Below are 14,198 nucleotides of genomic sequence, written 5' to 3'. Positions count from 1 at the left end.
TTCTGCTCTCTCTCTCTCCCTTGTTGCCAGGTATACCTGGGAGTTTCCATGCAAGGAGCAGACTAGAACGTATTGTTATTACATACAACACGCTGTGATATCATTTCATTATTGCCATTCTGAGTTTTTCGTAATTTTTTTTTTGCAGCTCTTACGGGCTCTTTTGGCCCAGCCACAGAGCGGGGACCTGTTGTGCAAGATGATGTAACCATGCTGCTCTTTTTTTTCTCTTCTTTTTTTTTTTTTTTTTTTCTTTTCCCTTTTTATTAAAAACAAAACCCATTCCCTGCCCACACAGCTCCCAACGTCAGTTACCACAGCACAGTCTGGGCAAACAGAACAAAGAGATGGGGAGAGCGGACAAGAAAACAGGAAGATGAGATAGCAGCAAAACAAACCTCAGTGTGAGGCTGTGATCTGGGTTTGGACAGATGCCATTTTTGTGTTTCAGATGAAAGGCACGGCCCATTCAGAGCTCGGGGAGCTGAAGTTGAGCCAGGAGAGTTTCAGGTTGTGTGTTAGGGAAAACTTCACCTTAGAAGAGTGGTGATGCATTGGCACAGCAGTTCTAGGGTAGTGCTGGGGTGACTGTTCTTGAAGGTGTTCAAGAAGCATGGAGATGTGTCACTAATGGATGCGGTCAGTGCTATGGTGGGATGGGATGGTGCTTGGACTAGATGATCTTAGTGGTCTTTTCCAACTGTAATGACTCTGTGATTCTATGATTCTAGGACTAGGCACTGTGAGTCACCTGCTGCTCGAGGGAGAGCAGAGCCTTGACAGACCATCCCAGTAGATGAGTGCTCCAGGTTAGAGACCACCAGTGACACTAATGAAGTCTAAGTGCAGAAGCCCTGAGGCTGAGGTGGGTGGAAGTGCAAGCTGTACTCGAACAGTTCTCAGACACCTCCACTTTTGCTCATGATGACATGGAGCTTCATGCTGGTGAGCAGGGCAAGAGCCATCTCCTGTTGACCCCAGGGCACTGTTTGCCTACAGTGGAGGTCCTCAGGAGGAAAGCAGGGCTGTACAATAACCCTGAGTTCAAGAAGATGCTCTGTACTTTTGCCTTGAACTTTTATCTCAGCAGCAACCACATAGAGCTGGGCACCATCAGGCCGCTAAGGGACTCCACATCTTGGCAGTCTTTTGTCCAAGGGCTGAATTTCTCATAAGCCAACATCCGAGTCTCTGCATACAGATTGCTTCCAGGCACATCAAGACACTCCAGAACAATCAGCATTTCAGGAAAAAGAAATGAAAAAACGTAGAAACAGTTGAGGTGAAAGGAATGTAATTACGCACTGTGATGAACAGTTCACCAAGAGCAGCGCTGTGCACAGAGGAAAAATAAAGGAGAATTTCTAATCACATGAATCATCATGTTTTATGCAGTTACTCCAAAGTACAGTAGGATATCTTTGCTTTTTTTTTTTTTATGTAGTTGGTGGAAGGAAGTTCTTATATCATTTGTGGTCTCTTCCGACACCATAAAAAGCCCCAAATTACCGTATTCAGTCCTCAAAGATGAAGCTGTAGCCTTTTACAGATGGATTTTAACACGCAGTATCTAAATTCTCAGCAATAAAGCCTCGTTTTCAAAAAATAAATATAATTTAGATTCCCTCACGCAATTTGTCTGACACGGCACTGCTGCAATTACTATTTCCCTGCTGTTGGCAGCATTCTGTTATTCTTTCAGGATCATCTGAAGTCTGACAGCATCTTGACCTATGGACTAGAGCTTGTGTCAGCCTCTAGGATCTGAAACAGCCGATAATACAAGTCTTAATGTGAATGATGTAATGGCAGTGCCCTGGATAAATATGCCCAAGGCGAGACAAATCCAGAGCCGCTGTTGTTTACACTAACATTCACTTTTCTGCCATAGAGCATATGAAGTTCTTAGCACGTCTAAAGCTCTGGTGTGAAACTGGGGACAGTGTGCATTTCTGGAGTCCCATCCAGACTCAGTACACAATGGACACAATCTGTGCTGGCTTTTAAGCTCGGGGAATGCAGTTTTTGAATGCAGGCTGTCTTCAGAGCGTTGAGGACTGGAGGTATATTGAGGTCAGATGGTTTGGACCGAAGGAGAAGCCAACACACATCTCAATAGCCTTAACCAGTTCATTCTGAGATGAAAGTTACTTAGTAACTATAATTATCCTGGGACTCTTTGCTTCAGTTAAACAGGCCTTTTTGACCCAGGGAGGGTAATGCTTCCTTACACAAACATGTAAACAGAGGAGCGTGAAGGCAGGCAAAGAACCAAGGTCACACCATTAGCTGTTATCACTTTGGGAGAACAATTCAGCAGGCTGAATTTGAGACCCCACGGGGTTGTGTGGGGCAGACGGACAGGATGGCTTTACGTGCTGCTGTCTGGTGACAATCAGTCCCCAAATAAATCCATTCTTTAACAAAAATGGTTTGTAAAATATGAAAAAAAAAAGAAAGAAAAAAGAAAAAAAAGAAAAACAACACAAAACCACCCTTCCCAAATGATATAGCTTCTGGGCTTGCTTGTGAAAAATTACCCATTTGTTTAATTGAAAAGAGCGATTTATCAGGCTAATTTCCTTCCAGCAACCAGAGACCTTTCAAAACTTGATTGCAGTTAATGTGCCAGTGTTTCAAAGCATTTTATTCAACTATCAAATAAGCTAATGAAGATGTTTAATTTACTGTTGCAGTGCAAAGTGGGCCGAGCAGGTCAGGCACTGCATGCTCCTGGGGCAGCAGAGGTGCAGATGAGCCTCTGGTGATGCACCAACACCTCAGAGCACAAATGTCCCATAGGAGAGCTGGAATAGAGACTGCACCTGCATAGCTGGCTCAGGGAGGAGAATACCTCCCCTCCTGGATCCCATCTGTGCCATTCTCTTAGCCAGTGACTGACAAAGCTTGCCCACATCCTTGAATATTCAATGGCTTCGGCCACTGCTATGAATCCTTCATTTGCAGTAAGGCATGGAGGTGTTGGTAAGTTGCATCTATGGCTTTACAGGAAGCATTTAAAGTCTGGGAGGGAGAAGGATTATTTACAAATGGAAGAAAAGCTGTGCGTGTGCTGCTGAACCAAAATATAATGTGGCATAGTGTCTTAGATGAGATGCTGGTTGCACACTGGTTTAATAATTAGGTGATCTGCTTTGACCCATTGGCTGCAGTTGGCATTACTGAGATGGAACCTGTTCAGATCACGCGTGAAAACAGGTGAAATGACCACAGCCACGTCCACTTCACGATGGCTGGAAGTCATTATTGATGCAAAATGGAGACAGCACAGCTCAGGCTGTGGGAGGGACGCCTTCACAGCTACTGGAGGTGTTAAAGATGACCTCATCTTCTGGTATTGAAATAGGCAATCGGAGAAAATGCTCCCCCTCCTCCTGCCAGCCTCCTAAAGATCAACACATCTGCAAACACGTTCTGCAAACCTAAGGGAAGAAAGCCAGATTGTAGCCTGCCTTATCTCTTCTGACTCGCTAAATGTATTTCAGGCCTCAAGCATCACATGACTGCACATAGTGTGTGGGTACAATAACTAATGTGGCTTTCATAACGGATCAGCAGGGATCAGCAATGTTGAACAAACACCCTTATTTGCAGAAGCACCTTCCCAGCACATGGAGCAGATGACCTTGTCTCCCAAGAGTTACAGTGTGAAGCTGATGATCTGCAAATTAAGGATTTGGAACTCGCGTGATGATGTTTATCCACCAATCCCCCTTAACCTCACCATTTTGCACTGAATCCAACACTGTTCTTGCACATAGAAACCCAAGGCAACAAGAGACCAGTTCTTGACACCACAGCAGGCAGTGAACCATGCATTTTTTGCAATATGTTTCCTGTTGGTGGGAACAAGGTTTCATTAAAAAGCATAGATCAGAATCTTGTTGAATAGAATCATAGAGTCATTAAGATTGGAAAAGACCTCTCAGGTCATCTAGCCAACCCCAACCCATCCCACCATACACTGATCGCGTCCCTCAGTGCCACATCTCCACAGTTCTTGAACATCTCCAGGCACAGTGACACCACCACATCCCTGGGCAGCTGTGCCACTGCATCACCTCTCCTTTGGAGAAGAAATTTTTCCCAATATCCAATGTGATTGTCCTTTGCTAAACCTTCAGTGAAGAAGAACACGTCTCTTCCTGATTGCCCCACACAGGGGAGATGCTCAGGGAGAGGCAGACTAGGTAGGACTCTCCAGCAGTCTTGGACCTCCTGTAGACCAACTTAAAATATGAGCTATTAAATTCTTCCAGAACAGTTTTCTACACTCTGGAAAGATCTCATTCCGTAAGAGAAAATTCTGTATGCTCTACCGAAGGTATCCTTGAGATTTAATCCTGGATGAAACACCACGTAGAAAAATTCCCTACGTATCACCTCTCACATACTCAAGAAATTGTATTTCACATCTAGATGGTGAGTAGGCTTTACTTGCTCATGTATTTAAAGAGAAGCCTTATGAGTACAGAAGGCAGTATGCTTCTGACCACTCTAGATTTGGAGGTGGTGGAGTCACTGAACCTGGAGGTGTTCAAGAAACGTGGATATGTGGTACTTAAATACATGATTTAGTGGGCAGTATTGGTGGTAGGTGGATGGTTGGACTAGACAACATTAAAGGTCTTTTCCAGCCTTAATGATTCTATGATTTCTTTTACAGCTGGTGTGCTAAGTTGGGCTCACAGGGTTTTGCTTAGGACTTGCTCTTTCCACCTCTGAAATCTCTCAGCGTAACCAAACCTTGTTATAACCTTTGGATGAGTCCTGGGGCTTCTCTAATTTTGTCTGCTGGCCTACAAGTGCCATGCTCTTCACTTGCTAGAGAGTTCTGTGCTGTGGGAATGCATTTACTGCTGTCGAAGCTGGCTTTAGAAGTTGCATCCTGCCCTAAGGGACTAATTCCTACACATTTGCTGTGCTAGTCAAAGCTTTTGTCTGGCTGCAGGACAGGCAGAGAGCTCCAGCAACAGAGAATGAGCAAAGAGAAGCAGATACTGGAACTGCCTGTGCCTCTATGAGCTGAGGCAAGCTGCAGGAATTGCACTGGGGCAGTGAGGCAATAAGTTCCTGCTGGGGTGAAATGGGGCCCTGGTCACTGGAGAGAGGGGAGGACCCTCCTAGAATAGTGTAGAGGATAAAACCAGTTGTTCCTGCAGGCCCTAACGTGGAGTCTTCCTCCAAGATGGACCAGATGATCTTGTAGGTCCTTTCCAACCTTGTGATTCACTGATTCAAGTGTCTCAGCCTTTGATTTCACACACCACATTCCAGCAAATACTTGAAAACACTCCTCCCATTGCCTCTCAGACCATGCAAGGCTTTTAACCCCTTGTTAGCCTTTGAAAACAGAATACAGCAGCAGGCACAGCTACTACTCATGTGCTTTGTGGAGTTTCATGTCAGTGGTAGACCCAAAGCAAAACGAAGGATGGGGTCAGAGGACGCCAAAATCTTTTCACAATTGAGTAACACAAACATATTTACCTACACAATGCCTGCTCCTACAGCACTTGTGAGTCAGGTGTAATTGCTTCTGTTTCCAGTGAGCAAGCACAAAGACTGGAAATGTCTCAGCTGTGAGAAGAATAGCTCTGCAGAGAATTAGAAATGAGTTTTTCTTAGAATTATGGAATCACTGAGGTTGGAAAAATCTCTAACATCTGCTAATCTGACCATCAACCCATGCCTGTCTTTGTATCTTTACACTGTGTGCTCCTTCAGGATGACCAGGCTATACTTTTCCTCTTGGTTTATACACCATATTTGTAGATTCATGGAAGCTGCAGGGGAGGAGTTGCCAAAATAAATTCAGTGATGAACATAAAGAGCTGCAGAACTGGATCGTCTCGCCTTGAATCCTGTTTCTGACAGTGGTAAATGCTGATAGCAGAATGCAAGAGAATAAGTCAGCTTTGTGGCCTCCTCTGCTGCACCCTGCCTCGTGCCTCACAGGTACAAAACTTCACATTCTTCTCAACTACTCTTTGGACCTCTAACCTTTGCTCTAAGAGCAAAAGTTTAGTAGTAATAACACAACGTTTGGAGGAAAAGAAGCTGAATCGAGGAACAAAGAGGTTTAAAGACAGCGGGGGAAAAGTCACAGGAAGTTTAAAATGGAGCACTCCAAACACTGCAAACAAGCAGGTTAAAGAAACAGGACAGGCACACACACGGGAGAGCAAGTAGGAGGAGGCAATCAGCTGCATTTAATGGCACAGAAAGTTTGCCTTATAGAAAACGTTTCCACTCCTGGGCTTAAATCACAGCTTTCCTCTGCCACTGGCCCCAGTAAAAACAACAGCAACAACAACATGAAAGACATCCCAGCTTCAGGGATCGAGGGAGGAATTTATGTGCTCGGTGCTGTATAATATGGTCACAGATATCCCCCCTCCCAACTGCTTCTTCTCCCCTCGTTCTGCCCATGTCTTTGTTAGGAGAGCTGACAGGTTTAAATAGAGCATATAAAACAGGCTGTTTTTGAGACCCCATTTCTGGCTGCCTCAGACAGCAGCGCAGCAGACTTCTTTACACTCAGACACTGTTTCAAACTTCAGTTTTGATTACTTCAGGGCTACGTTTCATGCCATGCTGTTATTTATCTTAACGAACTCTGCTTACTCTATCATTCAGGTCAAACTGAGAGATCTTCGGAGCTGTTCTGCTATGCACAAATTCAGGATGATACAGCAAAGTAACCTAAGTGGAATGAGGCCAAACAACATGTAATCACGTCTAACAAGGAGGGAGGGGAGAGAGCAGAGGGGGATGGGTGGGGAAAAGCAGAGATGGAACAAATGCCGTGCACTGAAACCCAATGTCTCCTGCTGCACTCTGGGCCTGACAAACGTAAAAGGGAGGACAGGTCTTGCTGAGTGGGGAGAGCCAGGTCTGGCAGCCAGGTGGGAGGGCAGGGAGAGCCATTTTCTGAGCTGAAAGCAGATTGCTTGTAGCAGCTTGTTTTGCGTTGCTGTTCATCACTAGCAGAAAGCAGAGAAGAAACAGCTGGAGTGAAAGAGAGAGAAAAAAAAAGGCTTCAGACCAACGCCTGCTTCCTAATCTGCTTCTTACCTGAGGAATATGCCTTCTCAGTTCTTGGCATTGCCTACCATCTTCCCTCCCTCCCTCTCTTCCCACATTACTCCATTCCTGCTCTGATTGCTCCTGCTGTGGAATTAGCAGTGCTTACATGATCTGCTTCAGGGGCAGAGCTAGAAGCAGGATAAACTTCTGAGGCAGAGATAACGCTTTAAATGGGTTCTCGTGTTTGCAGAACAAACAGATGAGTCGAAGGTAAAAGCAACACATCCATCGGAGTGTTATTTCGCTGCTTTTGTTCCCACAGAATGAATGGTAGAAAGGTGTCTGCCCTGGAATAACTTGTCCCAAGGGGGAATCAGAGTGGAGCACACTGGTACACAGTGTCTGCTTAATGTAGGAGCGTGAGAAAAAAAGCAAAATGGGAGTTAACGAAGGCTAAAGAAGAGCAGAAACCCTAGGGGCTCTCATTCCTTCCTCATATACCAGCCACACTCATGGAAGCACTTTGTGACGTTCTCCAAATCCTTGGACGTGAACCTATAACTAAGCATACCAGAACTCCCCCTACTGAGGAGCTACCACAACCACAACTAAATATTTGGGGAATTTCTTTGGCAAAACTTCCCCGTTGGAAAGTGCTGATTTGTTGAAACCAAAGCTTTCTGTGGAAAAACATCAGCTCCCTTGAAATATTACTTGGGAAGAGGTTCTTGTGCTCACAGTGCAATTGCTTGGCAGAGCCAGGCAGATAAAGCATTCCTTATGGGTTCTTCTCCACCATCCATCCGCTGTGGGGGCAGACGGACCAGCAGACAGACATAAACACAAACCAGAAAGGCCAACCTCCAGTGTGGAAGGCCAGATTTAAAGGAGGTGTTTGAACCTGACCTTTCCCACCAGGCTACTGCCATATGGGTAAGGGGCTGGATCCTGTCTCAGAATCTGTTTTCAAGAAAATGAGCTCTGGCATTTTGGTTTTCTGTTTCAGAAAAAAAGAGAGGAAACAAAAAAGACAAACCCATGAAATTTGTCATGAAACGGCACTCAGTTCCCATTCCCACTCTAGTTTTAACATAAATGGTTTCATTGTACTCGCACTAGGGATTTGAGAATTATTTTGACTAAGGGAAACTAAACAAGAACAAACCCTTGCAGCTCCGTGTGATAGCACTACATTTAGAAGGGTTAAGCCTAAGTCTTAAAATGAACGAAATCCTGCCTCCCTTTCTACCCTTCAGCCTGAGGCTGACCCCCCTTACACACACATTCTATACTGGCTGCCAGCCCCACTGCACTCAATCAGTGGAAAGTGCAAGATGGGCCCCCAAACCAGGGCCACTGCATTTTCTCTCGATGTTCAGAAGCCCCAAAAATCTTTTAGAACATCTCAGCTGCCTGGAAAATTCCCAGTTAGCTCAGCCTGGCTATGCCCTTGTCCATACTGGGGGATGCTTCTGATTGTGCTGAGGGTTGGAGAGCTGGGTGTGCTGCTCTGCAGCATCCCTGCTAAAGGCAGGTGATACGCATTTCATTGTAGTTGTTCAGAGTCCAGAAAGAACTGTGCTTATGCCTGAATCTGTTTCCAAGGCAGCACTATCAACTAGCTTCAAATTGCTATAAACTTGGGCAAAAACAAGTGAAAGAATTACCTTCTGGATAACAACGGCAAGGTCTTCAAGGTATTGTGTGCAGGAACGCAGCTGAGTTTAAATTAGTTGATGTTCCAAGTAAAGGAGCCCTGAGCCCATAGCCAACCTGACACAAGCACACTGTTAGCTGAATCACACCTGTTCCAAAAACCACTGCATGAGCTGATCTCACATCCTTCTGTTGGTCCAAAATAAGCTTTGGCCCAAAACTTACATGGAATGTATGGAACGGTCCAAATGCAAATGCATTTTTATGCCCCTCATTTCATACGCATGACTGCTGTTGTGGCAGTGAGTGACAGTGCCTTGCACATCAGGGTTTGCTGATGTATGGAGGAAACTGCCCAGGGAGAAAGCAGCAACCCACACATGAGCCACATACAGAGGGCTGAGGAGAGTGAATGGTGCTGTGCCATCGAACCTTCACAGGAAATTATCCAAAGAAAGGCTAGCAGGGACACATTGGTCCCAAGCTTTGTTTGCCCATCGGGTGTTTGAGCTGTAAGAGTCACAGGTTAGAAGAGGGCAAGAAAGATGAGAGGGATGGGAGATCTCCCAAAGAGTGGGACAAGGAGATCAGATCACAGCAGTAACACTACCTTGCCCTCGTGCCACTGTTAGGATGTAAAATCATCGAATTGCTCAGGTTGGAAAAGACCTTCAAGATCATCAAGTCCACCCACAAGATGATTAAGTCCAACCACAATATAGGCGTCCAGCACCCACAAATCCATACCTGACTGATCTGAAGGCTGGGATTTCCATAGCAGTGTGTGTGTACCCTCCTTCAGTGCTGCTTCGCACCTAGAAAGGTACACCTAGAAAAAGAATAGCAAATCTATTGCCTCACTTTTATCTTGCTCCGACAATGAAGATGTGTGATGGAAGACAATATATTAGTGATTGATTTCATTTTGCTTCATAAGATTTTTTCTTCAGGAAATGCTGGTGTCACACTTGTGTAGGTAATCCAGTCTAAATACTTATAAGCTTTCCATGATGTTGAAGTTTGGCTATGAGAACTATAATAAAATCCTGGGGAGTTTGATTCAGTCACACTTCAAAATCAGATTTTGGCATACTTGTCTTCTCTCCGTATTTAAAATCATTGACGTATTTAAAGCCTTTTAAGTCTGTTTCTTACTAACTTGCAGTCAGAATAATTTCTTGGAAACACAGAAATATCCATGACAAATTATAAGGTACGTATCAAGCATGCTCACAGGTGGCATCGTCTGATAGGCAAGAAGAATATGAGCATTACATGGACCTGTTGGAGTGTGTTCAGAGGAGGGCTACAAAAGTGCCCCAAGGGATGGAACTCCTCCCTGCAGGACAGGCTGAGAGCTGGGGCTGCTCAGCATGGAGAAGAGAAAGCTCTGAGCAGAGCTGAGCGTGGCCTTCAGTATCTAAAGGGGCTGTAAGAAAGAAGGGGACAGACTCTTCAGCAGGGTCTGTTGTGATAGGACAAGGGGAAATGGCTTCAAGTTCCTTTAGATGCCTTTGCTGAGGAAATGATTACGGGTTTTTTGTTTGTTTGTTTGTATTTTTTGCCTTCTTTCTTCCTTTAAAGAGAGTCTATCCAGACTGTTTGGAGAGAATGGCACTGCTAAAGAGCTGAGCAAACAACACCAGCTGCCTCCCAGCCATAGTCTGTATCTTCTTGTGCAGAGAAAGGCAATTGTGTTCAGGCTGCTTTTCCAAGCAGCTATAAACCAGTGCTGGGTTTTGCATAAGAGCAGTTCAAGTAAACAATAATTGTTTTCTTTTCCCTCATTTGTTCCTTATATTTAAGCATATCAAATATGACCCCAAATCCAAATTAAATGAGAAGCATGTTGCTGTAGCTCCAACGGCTTTTGCAAAGACTTTTCAAGGAAATTTCTTCTAGCAAGTTCTTCACATTACCTCCAGTTTTATCTGCTGCAGCAGCAGGTGGAGCAAATTTAAGCAGTCAGGATAACATTGTCACTTCCATATTGTTGTCCTTTTTGTACAAGCCCCTCTTGGGAAGCTGCTTGAGATAACACAACTCCACCAGGCTGCTGGGATGACATTAATGTACACCAGCTCTGATTTTCAGCCTTACCCTCAACCTACCAGAATGATTGCATGGAAACAATTGTGAGAGATGTAATGAAAAGACTGGCATCATTCTGTAGTTGCCCTGTGTTTTCTTGCATCATGTTTTCCCCATTTCCAGCTGACTCAGTTATTAACCCATCTTGCCCTCATGGTATTGGAATGAAGCTGGAAGCTGATTCTCTCTGCTGACCTATCACTGTGCAACAGCTGCATCTGAAATTGGGTGAGAAACACAAATTTACAGCAAACAATCCTTTGTGTGGACCCCACAGTCCTTACAAAGCTGGAGTACCCAGAGGGTTTTGACTGAGGTGTGCAGAACTCAGTATTAAAGATCAAGCATCAACAGCAACATGGTGATGGCAGGGGCCAGCAGCGAGCCCAGTGCTCCTGCCAGTGCTCCAGGAGCAGTGAATGGTCACATCACACAATAACACACTGCTATCAGGAATTACACACAGCAGAAATTAACTGCTAATTTGCTCCGTGCTCTTATTTCCAGCTAAATGTTTACCCATCCATTTTGAGAACAAAAGGAGAAACATCCTTCCATCCAATATGAACGTGATTTATTTATTTTTTTTTCCCCATTTATATTGGAATGAAAAATTCACCTTCATTTCTCTTTTTTTTTTTTTTTTTTTTCCAGTGCAAGTCTTCATTTTGTCTTATCTTTTTCAATTTAGACTTCCATTTACATATTTCAAGGAGCATAGTTTATAAAAGAAATTGTTCAAAGCAGATGTTTCAACAATGTCAAAACCTCCCCTGCAAGAATGATTAAAAAAGACAGAATGTGATAGGATAGCCTCAGAACAAGCCCTCTCCTGAAAACAGGCTTGATTTTAATGAATTATTTTACAACAGAGACGTTTCAATGAGAAATCCTTGATTAATTCCTGCCAATAACCTCTGGAGGAGGAACATCCTTTGACATATCTCTGAGGCTGGAAATACTGAGGAATAAGCTGAAGGGTGCTACAGATAGGTATGTGCTCAAAACCACCTGGCTGTTTCTCCTTCCCAACTCCCCCTGCTAACCTCAAAGGAAACGTGTTCTGAATCTTGAGATTCCACTCATCAGTGGAGTACGCAGCCATTGCAACACTGAGCTGCCACGAAAACGAAAGCTTCAATTACATTTTTGTGATGAAAGCTTTCCACTACAGCTGATGCAACAAAACGTGCTGCTGTCTGCTTTCCATAGTTATTCCAGTGACTTGGAAAACTCTCATATTTTGGGCAAGAGAATAGGCCAGACCTCCCACTTGCCATCTCCCAGCGCCAGCCCTTCAGTTATCTCCTCCCCTCCCCGTGTGCCCCCAGTTCAGGACTTACTACTGACTCCTGCACACATTTCTTCTCTGGGCAGGTGGATAAAGGACTGCCCACAACTCTCTCTGTCTCTTTCTATACTCACTACGCAGCAGCAAAGTATAGAAAAAACCTTAAAAGAATACAGATGTCGTTAATAGATGAATAGAGAGAAGGAAAAGGATGTTGGCAATAACTATCGGATTATGAAATGCCAAAACCTTGCCAGACTAAGGTTAATATAGTTCCAGAAGGTCACATCTATGGTGGTTTGTTGAACAGAAATTTGGACATGTCAAGGAATCGAACACATTGAAAACATTCACCTGAGTATTTTTAAGCCAAAACTTATTGTTAAGGACGCCTGCCAAAACTTCTGTTTGTAACCTTCATTCATCTCTCAGGCTTCCACAGCTGGCAGGCCTTATAGACAAGACTATATTCAGCTCTGCCTCAGAAGAGAGAAGTGACCACGTCCCGTGTTCTGCTGTTTGCACTGAGGAGGGGAAGGAAGGCACACATGAGGGCCTGAAATGGATAAATGAGGCTCATAAGGCCATATCAGGGATGTATCTGCTTCCGTGATCTGCTCCCTTGTTGTCCTACATAACACATCAAGACCCCAACAGTGAGAAGTCTCTCGTTACTCATATCAAATGCAGAAGCTTATCAAGAAAATTTTGCATTTTTATTCAGATCCAAAGAAATGTTTCTGAACCACTGCAACACTGGAGCAGGTGAGAATTTTCCTGTTTTTTTTTAACCCTTCACTATTATGGGTCCAAACATACAGCCCCATGAAGCCGGTCTGTTGTAGAAAGACAGGAATAGAACATTGGAAGGTCAGGGCAAACACTCAGCCTTGCTCTGTCAGATGTTAACAACACTGGAGGAGTTCGATGAGAAAGAGAGCTGCAATTTTGCTGCCTTTTTGGTTTGAGAAGTTATGCATGAACATCTCTTTTCCAAAGCAGGTGACTGCATTAGGGCCACTGCAGTTCTCTCCAAGCTCAGCAGGAGCTGAATGCTTTGCAAGCAGGCCACAGACAGGTAAGGCAGGATTGGAGCCCAGTAGAATTAAGAACACTTACTAATCACTCAGCCCACTGCTCCCAGTCTCATCCCTCCTCCCCTTAGCCTGGGTCTGAGGCTGCTTCATCACAAACCAGAGGGCAGTAACCTAGATCAAGGCAAAGGAAATGAATCCTGCTGTTGAGAAGACCATGGTGGTGGTAGTGGTGGGGAAGAAATACAGAAAAAGCACGCCGTTTATTGGAAGGCTGAAGACCAAACACGAATACCTTTCCTTTTCCTTTCCACATGCTCCACACACAGTCCTATCAACAGAAAAACAACAGTGACCACAGCCAGTGCCCACAGGGGAGCGTTCTGCCCAGAGAGCAGCCAGCCAGCTCATTTCCCTGGCTCTGCATCCAATTTCAGCTCGTTACAAAGGGTGTATTATCTTCATAAGTGAGGTACATAATATCTGTGTAAATGCAGTATCTGGTTTAAAAAAAAAAACAAAAAAAAACAACTCTATGTCATGATAATATAATCTAACAAACATAAAAACAAATGCACGTCCCACCCACTCATCCTCATGAGAGCTGCGTTTAGGAGGAAACACAGAGCTCTGCCATTATATTTATGTTGTTGGCTGGATCTTCTGGATCCTAACAAGGCCAAGTTGTAATCTTCCTTGGAGAGGTTACCCCTCCCTTGCAGGGAGGAACTCCCTTAGTTTCACTGGGACTGAGATTTGGCTCTGGGAGCACAAACTGCAAAGCAGCAGCCAGGCCACACTGCAAACAGCAGAGAAGGAAATGAAGCTAGTACTGCCAGTACTTTAAGAGGGAATGAAAAGGTCAGCATTTCGCAGCAATGTCCTGCATATAGATATGTGTGTATATGTTTGCTAGAAAATTGTTTTCTCCCCCTGCTGTGCTATGTGTTGTTTTGTACATACAACCCTCCACTTTCTGACTGCAAGCCTTGAGGAAGCACTGTTGGAACACCCATCCTGGCTGTATTCTGCTTAATCACACTTGGACACACAAGTTTCACATCTAGAATTAAAAA

Source organism: Phasianus colchicus, chromosome 21 (genome assembly GCF_987193195.1).
Source record: "Phasianus colchicus chromosome 21, bPhaCol1.hap1.1, whole genome shotgun sequence".
Classification (NCBI taxonomy): domain Eukaryota; kingdom Metazoa; phylum Chordata; class Aves; order Galliformes; family Phasianidae; genus Phasianus; species Phasianus colchicus.
The sequence above is the reverse complement of the archived record's forward strand: the minus strand, read 5'-3'. Positions refer to the sequence as shown.